The 13827-nt window shown below is 34.8% G+C and overlaps 1 protein-coding gene across 5 annotated transcripts in view; it reads left to right on the plus strand.

Annotated features, from left to right (window-relative positions):
* Window positions 1-13827, plus strand: part of LOC140445103 (uncharacterized) — a 67617-nt gene that overhangs the window by 10408 nt on the left and 43382 nt on the right. The gene's annotated exons all lie outside the window — the stretch shown is intronic.

Here is a 13827-nt window from a genome sequence, read left to right on the forward strand (position 1 = left end):
TCTGAGGGATATATTCAGCATTGACCTCTCCATTGCTCTCTGTACCACTTATTGATTACTTTTCTGGTGAGAGGTAATGTTTCTGCTCCATACGTTAGAACTGGGAGTATACATTGATCAAAGACCTTCCTTTTTAAGCACATGGGAATATCTGATCTAAAGACTTCACTAAGTTTTCCGTAAGCTGCTCATGTTAGTATTATTCTTCTGTTTAACTCTGTTGTTTGATTGTCTCTTCCTAATTTAATCTCGTGACCCAGATACTTATAGGTATATATTTGTTTAATTTGCGTTACATTAGTTGAAATTTTTTTGGTCAGTACAAGGTTGGTCATGTATTGTGTTTTGGAAAAGTTAATTTTAAGGTCAACTCGTGTACAAGAGCTCTGAAAGTCTTGAAGAAGTTGGCAGTCATGATCTACCTGGTCTACAATAAGGACTATGTTGTCTGCACACCTCAAGTTGTTCAGAAACTGCCCATTTATCTTCTTCTTCCTTCTTGTATGTAGGCTTTAAAGCACGTGTCTTCTTCAATATTTAGCCTCCTAAATTGTTTAAATTATCGCACCATCTTTTTCTTGATCTGCCAATACTTCTTCGTCCACTTGGTGACTTATCTCGTGCTATTCGTACTATTCTATCCTCTGCCATTCTACTGTGTTTGTTTCACTCCTGTTTCCGTTTTGTCACCCATCCATTTATGTCTTCTATATTGCCTGCTCTTCTTATGTTTTCGCTTCTCTCAATATCCAACAGACTTTTCCCTGGTATTCGTCGAAGTATTTTCATCTCTGTTGTTTCTAGTAGTCGTCTCGTTTTAGATGTGTCAGGTCTTGTCTCCGCCGTGTATCTTAATGTAGGTCTAATTGCTGCTTTATAGATTCTTGTTTTTGTATCTTGTCTTAGGTGTTTGTTCTTCCAGATTGTGTCATTAAGAGATCCCGCTGCTTTACTTGCTTTTAAGCTTTGTTGTCGTACTTCTTCAACATCTCCGTAACTAGTTATATCTATTCCTATACCTATAGATATCTAAACCTTGCTTCCTACTTTATTATTTTCCCATTAATTTCGATTTTACATCTTAGTGGGTATTTAGATGTTTGAAAAACTTCAAAATTTGTATATTGGTATAAAAACATTTAATTTAAACTTGTTAAAAGTGTCGTCCAAAATTTATAGATGCATAACGTTTTCGATCTAGCTCAGATCACCCTCAGTGCATTCTTTTGGTACTTGTCGCTAACACTAAAATTGCAGTGGAGACATCAATATATGGTTTACATATTTAAATTTTTTACATTTTAAATTTAAATATGTAAACTATATATATATATATATATATATATATATATATATATATATATATATATATATATATACATATAAATGTTTTGGATGGGTTGGAGTCAATAAAAGGGGCTATTTGGTTAACTATTTATTATCTCGAGCATCTCGAGCTTTCAATTGTGTTTACAATAATTATTATCAAGAGCTGCTAAAAAAGACAAAATATCTTACAAAGTTGAACTAGAAAGAAAATAATTTTTTTTAACTCACCAAATAAAATTAGTTTGGTTAATAAAATTGCTGCTAATATATCTCAAAAAGAATTAATACAAAAATGTCCTTATCTAATAAATGCTTCCCTGAAATTTTAATATAATTTTGAAAACATTTTCTTAACACAAAAACAATTGAATTTATAAATAAGTTAAAATAGCGACCAATTACAAATAAGCCTCAATGTCGTAAATGTCAACTTAAAATTTTTATTTTTGACAATTATATTGCCAAAAATAACATTTTGTTTAAAAATCCTTTTTTGTTTAGTAACAAAAAAGAAGAAGATTTATTCACCATTGATAGATGTCTGAAAAAATGTAACAGATATATGGAAAATTAAATAAAAATGTGATATTTTACAAGTTTCATATATAAATTATAAAGAAATAATATAATTATAAATTTTGCTTAGATTTTGAATTTCTGATCTTTTGTTTAAATTATTATCACTTTTGCTAATACAAACCATTTCCAAAAAAATCCTTTTGAATTTATTACTATCACTACATAAAATTTTAATGTTATCAAAATCCATATTGTGCTTTGGCAGAGCATGTAATCGATAAAGACCATATTATGGATTTTGGTAACATTAAAATTTTATGTAGAGAAAGTAATAAATTCAAAAGGACTTTTTTGGAAATGGTTTTTATTAGCAAAAGTGATAATAATTTAAACAAAAGATCAGAAATTCAAAATCTAAGCAAAATTTATAATTATATTGTTTCTTTATAATTTATATATGAAACTTGTAAAATATCACATTTTGATTTAACTTTCCATATATCTGTTACATTTTTTCAGACATCTATCAATGGTGAACAAATCTTCTTTTTTTTGTTACTAAACAAAAAAGGATTTTTAAACAAAATTTTATTTTTGGCAATTTAATTGTCAAAAATAAAAATTTTAAGTTGGCATTTATGACATTGAGGCTTATTTGTAATTGGTCGCTATTTTAACTTATTTATAAATTCAATTGTTTTTGTGTTAAGAAAATGTTTTTAAAATTATATTAAAATTTCAGGGAAGCATTTATTAGATAAGGACATTTTTGTATTAATTCTTTTTGAGATGTATTAACAGCAATTTTATTAACCAAACTAATTTTATTTGGTGAGTTAACAAAAAAATTATTTTCTTTCTAGTTCAACTTTGTAAGATATTTTATCTTTTTTAGCAACTCTTGATAACAATTGTAAACACAATTGAAAGCTCGAGGTAATAAATAGTTAACCAATAGCTCCTTTTATTGACTCCAACCCATCCAAAACATTTATATATTTTTTCCAAACGAGTCATAAGTACTTCTTTTTTCTACTCTTATATATATATATATATATATATATATATATATATATATATATATATATATATATATATATATATGTTTTGGATGGGTTTTGGAATCAATAAAAGGAGCTATTATGTAATATTATGTAACTATTTTTTATCTCGAGCTTTCAATTGTGTTTACAATTATTTTCAAGAGCTGCTAAAAAATTACAAAATATCTTATAAAAGATAAAAGCTAAACATATTTAAAAAATACTTCACATAAAAATTATTGCATTCACAGTAGTCCAGTCGTCACAGATTTGACGACTAAAAATCATACGAACAAGCTAAATTGTGCCGAAAATATTAATTTTGGGACTCCAAAAAAGATGCAAAAAAATTTACCTCTTTACCCCCGGGTTTTGCCCTAAAAGCCCCCTCGTAGAGGGGAAAAAACGCAAAAAATCCATTTACCAAGAACCTGTATGCAGTAGCAAAAAAAGTTTCAAATATAAAATGTATCTGAGATCATTTTTAACAAAAATGCTTATTAGCAATTTTTGCGTATAATGAACCGTTCTCTCATAAACAACATTTGAAGCGACCTGCGATTTTAAATGTAAGTTCCGCTCGCGAAATCATTGTTAAATAAAATTTGTATCAACTCGACGATAAAAAATCGATATTTTTTGATCCGAGTGTCATATCGACAAAAATTAAAATGCGTTTTAAAAGTAGAGTGCAGCTTTTGTATGAAATGTTTGTATTATGTCGCAAATGAAGTCAGTTTCTATAAAGCTGTTCAATGGAGAAGTAAAATCAAATAAACTTTTAGCCATTGACCGGTCGTAGTAAAATTTTCATTGTTGGAGACCACTTTTTAAAACCTATAACATGAAAATACGATTTTTATTTTTGGCAACAAATATAAGGCATTTAGAATATGACTAAAAACTCAGAATTTAAACTTTGACATTACAAACAATCGCACGTCACGGGAAATGCCTTAAAGAAGACGGTTTTGGATGTAGTTTGTAGCAGAAGTTAAGTACTTTTGAAAAACGTACTAGTGTAATTAAAAAAGAGCAGTTTTAAACGTTTTAGATTGTTTGTAATGTAAAAGTTTAAATTCAGCGTTTTTTAAGCATATTTCAAAAACTTGTTGCCAAAACTCAATACTATAATTACATGCTATAGGTTTTGAAGAAGAGGTTCTAGTTATGGAAACCCCGTAGTGGCCGGTCAATAAAAGGGATACATTGTATCTTTATTAATTTTGCTTATTTCTTCAGCATTGTATTTATTTTTTGTTTTACCTTGGAATTGTCTGTTACACACAAATATTTTAGTGGGGATTGTTTCGGACAATTCTTCTCGTTTTTCATTAGCTTTTGAGATTACTTTTTCTTTTACATTTTGTAAAGATTGATTGATATTAGAATAAAGTATTTTCATCTTTTCTTTATAGTTTGAATTATAATTATTTAAAACTTGTTACTCGATATTGATATCAAAAGGGGAATTATTATCTATATGTCCCGTAATCAGCTCGTATGGTTTCATTTTTGTTACTGAATGGATGGTATTATTATAGGCTAGTAAGGCGTAATTTATTTTATGTTCAATATGGTCATTTTTATATTCTTTTTGATTATTTAGTAGTCTAACGTGTTCAATGATCGTAGAATGAAATCTCTCGGCAATTCCATTAGACTCTGGATGTTGAGAGCTTATAAAATGTACTTTTACCTTGTGTACTCTAACAGTTATTTGACGGCTGAATTTTTTAATTCGGTTCCATTATCAGATTATTTGTTCTGGTATGCAGTGATGAGTAAAATATCGGATTAATGCATTCGCTACTTCAATGCCTTGAGCTAAATTTATTTTGTATAGTTGTGCATATTTGGAAAAACAATCTATTATAGTTAAAAATTTTGTATTTTCCAACGTAATCGAATCTAGGTGTACAATGTGGAAGGGTTTAGTTGCAGTAGGTGTTATATTGAACATGGGTTTGACAGGTTTCCTGTCGTACTTTGTTAATTGGCAAATTTCACAATCATTTATAAAAGTTTGGATATATGCTCTTTGATTCGCTTCATTTTATCCTCTGTGGTTTTGTTTTCCTTCGCGATAATTTTTTATTATTTCCTCAATTTCATTTGAAGGGATATCAATTAGCTTCTTGGTGCACTTAATAAGAGATAATTGCGAAGATTTGAAATATTTTTGTATGACGTTACTAAATATTTCATATATAGGATCTTCGAAGTACAAATGATATTTAACTTTAGGTGCTATATGTTATTTTACAAATTTAACTATGTCGCGTTCAGTGTCATTTTTTGAGAATTGTACACGAATTTTTTGTTTTTTATCATAAAGTTTTATAATAGATGGCGCTGCTGGTTCGTAATTAACTTAAGAAATGATAATTTGATTCATCTCAGTGTTCACCGAGCTTTCTGATATAGGTATACTTATATCAGAAAATCGGATTTTCTTTTTTTGTATGTATTGTAACACCGTCGCTATCATCGGCATCTTCATCATTTTGGTGATTTATTATTTCATCAGGTTCAACAATTAAAAACTGAGTCTTTGAGTCTACATTATTTGGGTTTCCTAATAATGTTTCATCAAAATTTTCTATATAGTCGAAGAAATTTGGAGGTGTTTCGTGTTCTATGTCATGAGTTTCATTTGCAGTTAATCGTATTCTTGATAGACATATTTGTGTTTAGAGCACCTTTTTTATAAACAATCTCATAGTCATACTCTTCGAGTTTTAATCTCCAACGAACTAATTTTGAGGTAGGGTCTTTTAATGAAAATAGCCATTGAAGAGGCTTGTGATCTGTTACGAGAGTCACGCGACGACCAAAAATATTATATGGGCGGAAGTATTTAACAGCCCAGACTATAGCGAGGAGTCCCTTTTCGATCGTAGAGTAGTTTATTTCTGAATCATTCAATGTTCTACTCGCATAAGCAATTTCGCATAAGTTACTCGCATCTGTTGTCAGATTAAATGGTGTCGTAAAGTCAGGATATTGTAAAATAGGTTCATTTGTAAGATCTTTACAAATTATGAAGCATTCCACATAATCTGCGTATTTAATATTTATTTCGTTATTCTTCTTCAGTCGCATTGTTAAGGTTTTTATAATTTTTGAAAAATCTTTAAAAAATTTCCGATAATATCCCAATAGTCCTAGGAATCCTTTTAATTGTTTCGTTGCAGCAGGTATTGGGAAGTGTTTGATAGCCTTTATTTTTTCTGGGTTTGGCTTTACTTCGTCTGGAGTGACAATATGACCTAAGTAAGCCACTTCTTTTTTTAAAAATTGGGATTTGTCCAACTGTATCTTAAAGTTGGATTCCATAGTCTCTGGAATACTTCTCTTCTCTTAAACTTATGAGATGTTCTTGGAGGCTAGTGCTGCATATTATGATGTCATCTAGGTAGACAAGGCATTTTTCGTTTTGTATGCCTCTCAATATATTGTAGCGTGATTAAATAAAACGAGCGGTTCGAATTTATATAAATATATTTATTTATAAGTTTACAGTTCGGTACTCTCTTATCAACTAACTCTACTTCTAACATTGTTACCTATATATACTACAGTTACTAGGTTCGAGATTATTCTGGCGTTGTCCCACCTCTTTTTCGCCTACGTGACCGGTTATTCTCTTTCGCACTCGATACGCTTCGAAGTTTCGAGAAGGGTATTAGAGATGCAATGCAACCGTTACCTGGGCCATGCCGAGAGTATGTTCGTAACACTGCTCCCCTCTTAAATCTGATCATCACGATCAGCAACTCTATATATAGGCACAGGATGGCGGAATCTACAGGACTCTCCAGCTCTGCATGAACCCTTTAGAAAGAAATAACAGTCTACTGACTTTGAAGGATACGATCTCATCGGGTTAATGCAACACACAGTAATTCGTACGCCGGTTTCTCGGAAGATTACTTCAAGCATGCTTCTGACAATCTTCCAGTCCAGATTATCTAGTGCATGGCCTATCTTTGGTAAGGCCAAATTCTTGATGTCGTAATTGCACACAATTTTCTTCAAATTAGTTAGAGCACGCCATATATCCTCGTAGCTTGCCCTGTCTGTATAAGACTTCCTGGTCACCATATACAGCAAAGATCGAGAACCATCTTCTAATCTCAGTACTCTTCCAACTTTAGGCTGCTGGTTTTTTAACTCGTCCAAACGACCGAATTTCTTATAAAATACGGATGAGATTCCTTTAGTCATCTCAAGATCTTGGGCAACACAGTGGGCTAGAGAGACGTTATGCGGAACACTAAAAAGATCCTGTTGAACTTCTGTGGTCACGCCGAATCTAGCACTCTTTCTCTCTGCGTAATTTGACATAAATTCATTAAAGCTTGGTCGCCGGTCATCTTTGATCTCATGTTGAAGGGTTCGTGCTTCTTCTGTTTCATTTGAGCCAGCATATGGTGCAAGACGATTTATGTGAACTACTTTTGGTTTACCTTTCGGCAACTTCTTAATTCGGTATATTACGTCATTTATTTTCTTTTTAATTTCATATGGACCTTCCCATTGTCTTTGCAGTTTGGGAGACAAGCCTCGACGACGTTGTGGATTATGAAGCCAAACAAGATCACCTACTTCATAGCTTTCACTCTTGCATCGAGAATCATATTGATCTTTCATTCTGTCACTGGCTATCTGGATGTGTTGTCGGGCAAGTTCATGAATGTTGTTCATTCTTAACTTCAGGCGGTCGACATAATCTTCGCTTGCAACATGTTCTTCGGAAGGTCTGCAGCCAAAGTCTAGGTCGCAGGGTAAACGAACTTCATGACCTAACATCAGGCAGGTTGGAGTCTGGCCTGTAGTTTCATTCACGGCCGAGCGGTAGGCCATTAGGAATAAATGAATGTGCTGGTCCCAATCTCTTTGATGTTCTGATACAACTTTGGACAGGTGTTTACCCATTGTTCGGTTCATTCTCTCGACCATTCCATCTGATTGAGGATGCAGGGGTGTCGTTCTGGTCTTATTGACACCAATCAATTTACAAACGTTTTGGAAAAGGGTTGACTCGAAGTTTCGCCCTTGGTCGGAGTGGATCTCCAAAGGAACACCAAATCGGCTAAAGAATTCTTTAACAAGTACCTCTGCAACGGTAGCAGCTTCTTGATTTGGTATCGCATAGGCCTCAGTCCATTTCGTAAAATAATCCATGGCTACCAGGATATATTTATTTCCATCATTTGTCTCTGGAAGTGGACCTGCAATGTCGATTGCTACTCTTTCCATAGGACTACCAACATTGTACTGTCTCATGGGTGCCCTCTTTTTACCAGCTGGACCATTACTGGTTGCACACAGTTCACATTTCCGGCACCATCTTCTTACATCATCTTTACAGTTCACTCAATAGAACCGTTCTCGAACCTTTTGCAGAGTCTTCGTGATACCAAAGTGTCCACCTGATGCACCGTCATGCAACTGACGCAATACTTCTGACACTTTACTTTTAGGTACAATCAACTGAAGCTTAGTTTCTGTACCATCATCGTTCTCAAAGGTTCTATACAGAAGATCATCTTTCAGCACTAGACAATTCCATTGGCTCCAGTAACACTTGACTTCTGGACTACATGCACTAATGTCTTGCCAAGAAGGTCTTTCACTTCGACGCATCCAATCCAATACTCTTTTTATACATGGATCATCTGCTTGAGCGTCTTGTAGCTGTTGAGGCTGCCATTGATCATTAATGACGGTGGTTCGTCTCACGGGGCAAAGTCGTTCTTCTAATTTAAGACAGTGATTACAGTTTGCACTGCACGGCCGTCTCGAAAGGGCATCAGCATTTGAATGAACTCTGCCAGCCCTGTGTTCGATCTCGTAATCATATTCTTGCAATCGTTCTAACCATCTTGCCATCTGGCCCTCTGGATTACGGAATTGTAGAAGCCATTTTAGAGCAGCGTGATCCGTGCGAAGAAGAAACTTTCTGCCATACAAGTATTTATGGAAATGCTCGCAAGCCTTTACTACGCCTAGCAATTCTCTCCTAGTAACGCAATAGTTTCTTTCTGGTTTTGACAAGACTTTGCTAAAGTAAGCGATGACTTTCTCCTGTCCATCTTGGATTTGTGAGAGAACAGCTCCTATTGCACTGTTGCTTGCATCGGTGTCCAACACAAATTTTCCTGCCTGTCTAGGGTAGCTTAAAATCGGTGCGCTGGTTAGAGCCATTTGTAAGTTTTCGAAAGCTCTTTGACACTCTTCGCTCCATGTATATTCTTTGCCTTCTTCTGTCAACTTTGTTAATGGCTTGGAGATGTTGGCAAATCCTTTGACAAAACGTCGGTAATATGTACATAGGCCAAGAAAACTTCTAATTTCGTGTTTATCTCTTGGTACAGGCCAATCCTTAATTGCTGAAAGTTTTTCAGGATCAGCTGTTACACCATTACTTGCTACAATATGTCCCAAGTACTTCACTTCTCGTCGAAACAAGTGACATTTCTTTGGACTTAACTTTAAATTCGCTGCCCTCAATCGTTGAAAGACTTCTGTCAGATTATTGGCATGTTCATCGAAGGATCTTCCAACCACAATTACATCATCCAAATAAACCAGGCATGTTTTCCATGTTAGACCTCTTAAAACTGCCTCCATTAATCTTTCAAATGTGGCCGGGGCATTACATAAACCAAAGGGCATAACTGTAAACTGCCAAAGCCCTGATCCTATCGAGAATGCGGTTTTTTCACGATCAGCTGGCTCCATGTCTACTTGCCAATATCCACTTTTCAGATCGAGTGTGGAGAACCAACGAGAACCAGAAAGTGTATCCAAAGTATCGTCTATTCTGGGCAAAGGATAACTGTCTTTTTTAGTTACTGCATTGAGCTGTCGGTAGTCAATACAAAAACGTGTTGAACCATCTTTCTTCTTTACTAGCACTACTGGTGATGTCCATGGACTATTTGATGGTTCAATTACCCCTTGTTTGTTCATATCTTTGATGATGTCTTCGGCTTCATCTCTTTTCGCAAATGGAAGTCGTCTAGGTTGTTGTCTGATTGGCTGAGCGTCTCCGGTATTAATTTTATGCTTTACTATGCTTGTTTTGCCATTATCCTTCTTATCCATGGCAAAAACATCTTGAAATTCTATCAGCATAGACTTCACTTTTTTTGTTCGTTCATCATCAAGGTCTTGGCACGTTTTAATCATCGTCTCAACAAGCTCCTTTGGATACTTAGATTTCGACGGTTTCTCATTAGTATTCATGGAACAAATCGAAGCCACGGGAACACACTGTCCGATCAAAGTTCTTTTACTTAACTTAATAGCATTTCCCTTTAAATTCATAACTCTTACAGGGACGACATCTCGAATTCTCACCAAAGCTTTTGCCGTTAGGAACTCGGCATTATTCACATCTTCGACCATCCTTAAACTTCCCTCTCGGCAGTTACCATCAGGTCTGGTCATCAAAATTTTCTCACTATTACCTGGTATTGTTACGTCACAAGTAGTTATTAAGCTGATAACATCTTCTTTGTCTTCATGAAACGGCAACTCTTCACCACTGATCTCGAGAACTCCATCTTTGACATTCAATACAGCCCCAACTTTCCTTAGTAAATCCATCCCCAATATGAACTCATCGGAGATCTCTGCAATTAATACTGTATGTTTCACTGTGGTCTGGCCAATGGATACTGACATATTAGCCTCGCCATATGTATTAATTATCTCACCAGTTGCTGTTCTAAGCTTTACTGTTGCAGGCAATAATTTAAGATGGCCTCGTACTACTTCTGGCCGTGCAATAGTTCTCGTTGCACCTGTATCTACCAAAAACGATCTACATTTATTATTGATACGACCCTCTATGTACAAGCTATGAATTCCACCTGAGGACGTAATGTTCACAGTTACTATGGGGGCTGTGTTTCTCGAGGTCGGCAGTTGCCCCTTGTTGTCGACCCGTTCTAGTTTTCCGACTGTTGTATCATTTTCTTGCAATTACGGCGAATATGACCTACGTCACCGCAATTCCAACATCTGGGCTCGCATCTCTTCGGCATCGTGTTGCGAACTACTTTTCGTACCATTTCTTCCAGACGTTCATCGTTTGGTTCGTCGCCTTCTTCAATGGTTCTTACTCGATGACTCCGTGAAGTTTGACTAGCTGTTTCATGTTCCAAGGCAATAGCGAGCGCTTCATCTAGAATTTTCGGTCTTGCTAGTCGTAAAGCTTTCTGTAATTCACTTTCTTTTAACCCATTGACGAAGGTATCTACAGCAATTTCTTCTAAAATAATGTCTGGTACCTCCGGATAAGCCAACCGCACTATACGAGCAACATCTGCTTCAAACTCTTGCAAATTTTCGCTTGCTCGTTGAATTCTACTTCTTAGTTGCGCCTTGTAGACTTGTTGTAGATGGGCATCTCCATAACGTTTGTCTAGTCGAGTGAACAAGGTCTGGTAACATTTTTCTTGACCCTTAGGAATCGATCTTAGGATATCTGCAGCATCACCTCGTAAAGCAGCAGTCAAGGAAACAGCTTTTTCTTGTTCTGTCCAATGATTGGCTGTCGAAATAGCTTCAAATTGTCTAAGGTATATGGACCAAGAGGACTTTCCATCAAATGGTGGCAATTTGAATCTCATATTATGTGTCGTTTCGTCTCTAGGTGATTCTTCTTTCACTACCGGATCTAAGGCTATTGTATTAACTGGTGGTAGCACTTTTGTATTAGTTATCATGCTCTCTAACTGTTTGATCTTCTCTTCTACTTTATCAAATGTTTTAGAAACTTCTTCAAATTTTTCATTGTTCTTTTTAGAAGTTTCTTCCATTATTTGAGAAACATTTTCAAATTTCTCGTCGAATCTTCGAGATACATTTTCGAATTTCTCATCGAATCTTTTGGAAACGTTCTCTAATTTATCATCATTTTTTTTAGAAGATTCTTCTATCATTTGAGACGTTTCATTGAATCTTTCGTCATTCTTTCGAGAAGATTCTTCTATCATTTGAGACGTTTCATCGAATCTTTTGGAAACAGTCTCGAATTTATCATCAGTTTTTTTAGAAGTTTCTTCAATTTTTTTAGAAGTTTCTTCTATCTTCATTAAAACTGCTTCTTCCGCTGACTGAAACTGGAATGTCTCTGGATCATCTCCATTCTTGTTAAGAACATTCTTCAGTCGTTCTTGGAGGATCTTCTTGGACCCGCTGCAATCTTCATCGCGTTCTTCTAGTTGCTCTCGCAACTGTTTTACTGAGAGTTGTACTAGCAGCATCTTTGGTCAGGCACACACGTACTTTTTAAATGTTCTTTCGTACAAAGATCACTACCGATCTACGCGGATGTTCCCGACGAACAATACTTTTCAAAAGTTCAAAAGTCTTTTTCAAAAGTCACTGCTGAATTTATTTCTCTTTTACTCACACCGTAACACCAACTGTAGCGTGATTAAATAAAACGAGCGGTTCGAATTTATATAAATATATTTATTTATAAGTTTACAGTTCGGTACTCTCTTATCAACTAACTCTACTTCTAACATTGTTACCTATATATACTACAGTTACTAGGTTCGAGATTATTCTGGCGTTGTCCCACCTCTTTTTCGCCTACGTGACCGGTTATTCTCTTTCGCACTCGTTACGCTTCGAAGTTTCGAGAAGGGTATTAGAGATGCAATGCAACCGTTACCTGGGCCATGCCGAGAGTATGTTCGTAACAATATTATACATTACTCTCTGGAGTAGTAGTAAGTCCAAATGGCATTCTTAAAAATTCATAGTGACCGTTTTCGGTGTTAAAAGCGGTTTTTGGGATGTGTTCTTCTGCCATTTCTATCTGCTGAAACCCAGATGCTAAGTCTAGCGTGGTAAAGTACTGACAACGCCCTAATTTGTCCAAGAGATCAGTAATGTTTGGAAGTAGATATCTATCTCCTAAAGTGATATCATTTAAACGTCGGTAGTCAACTACAACGCGAAATTTAGGTTTGTTGGAGGTATTGAGTTGTTGGGGACCACCCAAATCGGTGAAGACCATGGAGAATTAGACGGTCTGATGATATATTGGTCTAACATATCTGATTTTTGATTTTGAACTTCTTTACGATATATTTCCGGATATCTATATGATGTAGAATATATTGGAATCTCGTTAGAAATTTTTATATTATGTTTGATTTTATTAGTGAACGGTTGTCCTCAATATGAAAAATGTCCGAATATTCTCGTATTAGTTGTAAAATGGAATTCTGTTCTTCGGTGTTCATATGTTCCGTACGGATTTTAGAAATATCAAATTTGAATTTTTCGGTATATATAGAATTAAGATTGGGATGATTTATTTGTTCGTATTCATCGAACTTTTCAACTTCTATTGGTGAACTTAAATCAACTTTATAATGGGACTCATGATGAGTTCGTAATAGTGCATAAGGCTTCATTATTTACAACTCTTGTGATACATTGGGGAATTTCTAATTTCCCTAATTTTGTATAAGGTACAATTACGTCACCATTTTCTATATTTTTGATGTTTAACTTAATTACTTGTCCGGAACGTGGAGACACTACTATACAATTCGTACTGCCAGCGGCCGGTCTATAATAGTTAATTTTAATTGAGCAAGTAGGTGTTTTTAGTAAATTATTTACTAAATCAATATTTGCTTGTAATACTTTTAAATTATCTAATCCCAATAAGCAATCGAAATAATTGTGAAACTTATATGATAATTTAATTTTATCGGCTTTTTATGCTTAAATATAGACGAAGAAGGAATTACGGTACAGAAATTTTCCTTGGACATACAATATTTACTTGAAATTCCTCCGGTATAGAAGTACGAATCTTCTCGTCAGGTTACTCAATTCGCCCAACTGGAATTCACTTCGTGAATATGGTTCAAATGGTCAAAAACAATCGTAA

This window comes from Diabrotica undecimpunctata, chromosome 7, assembly GCF_040954645.1.
Source record: "Diabrotica undecimpunctata isolate CICGRU chromosome 7, icDiaUnde3, whole genome shotgun sequence".
Taxonomy (NCBI): Eukaryota; Metazoa; Arthropoda; class Insecta; order Coleoptera; family Chrysomelidae; genus Diabrotica; species Diabrotica undecimpunctata.